A 955-nucleotide genomic window follows, 5' to 3' on the forward strand; every position below is an offset into this window, starting at 1 on the left:
CTGAGACTTCAAGAAGAAAGCAGGTTCAGATGGTTGATGTGTGAATACTACCGAACAGTCAGGTTAATGAATCATGATTGCAAAATGTTGATAAGAATTATTGACCGAGCAGTCAGGTTAATGAATCATGATTGCAAAATGTTGATAAGAATTATTGACCGAACAGTCAGGTTAATGAATCATGATTGCAAAATGTTGATAAGAATTATTGACGGAAGCACGGAGAAACTGGCAGAAGCCGGACTATGGTAAGGTCAGTTTCGATCCCGGAGAAGTACAGGAATACGCGTGACAATACTGACCCTACGTCTTATCATAGGAGACAGATTGAAGAAAAGCAAACCTACATTTATAGCATTTTTAGATTTACGTAAGACTTTCAACAAATTTAGGCAACGGCCTTGCCGCAGTGGATATACCGGTTCCCGTCAGATCACCGAAGTTAAGCGCTGTCGGGCGTGGTCGGCACTTGGATGGGTGACCATCCGGGCCGCCATGCGCTGTTGCCATTTTTCGGTGTGCACTCAGCCTCGTGATGCCAATTGAGGAGCTACTCGGCCGAATAGTAGCGGCCTCAGGTCAAAGAAAACAATCAAACCGACCGGGAGAGCGGTGTGCTGACCACATCCCCCCTCAGCTGAGAATGACACGGCGGTCGGATGGGCCATTTGTGGCCCGAAGACGGAGTGCTTTTTAACAAAGTTGCCTGGATTACACTATTCTGAAATTTTGAAGGTAGTAGGGATAAAATATAGGAACTGAATGGCCATTTATAATGTGTACAGAAACCAGACTGTAGTTATTGGAGTCGAATGACATGAAAGGAAAGCAGTGGTTGAGAAGGGAGTGCGACAGGGCTGTAGTATATCCCTGAAGTTATTCCATCCGTACAGTGAACAACCAATAAAGGAAATCAAGAACAAATTCAGAAGGGCAATTAATGGTTCAAATGGCT

At 44.5% G+C, this 955-nt stretch overlaps 1 pseudogene; it reads left to right on the forward strand.

The window, feature by feature from the left end:
- Positions 1-391: 391 nt before the first annotated feature.
- On the forward strand, positions 392-509 carry LOC124723817 (annotated as a pseudogene).
- The last annotated feature ends 446 nt before the right edge of the window (positions 510-955 follow it).

This window comes from Schistocerca piceifrons, chromosome X (genome assembly GCF_021461385.2).
Source record: "Schistocerca piceifrons isolate TAMUIC-IGC-003096 chromosome X, iqSchPice1.1, whole genome shotgun sequence".
Taxonomy (NCBI): domain Eukaryota; kingdom Metazoa; phylum Arthropoda; class Insecta; order Orthoptera; family Acrididae; genus Schistocerca; species Schistocerca piceifrons.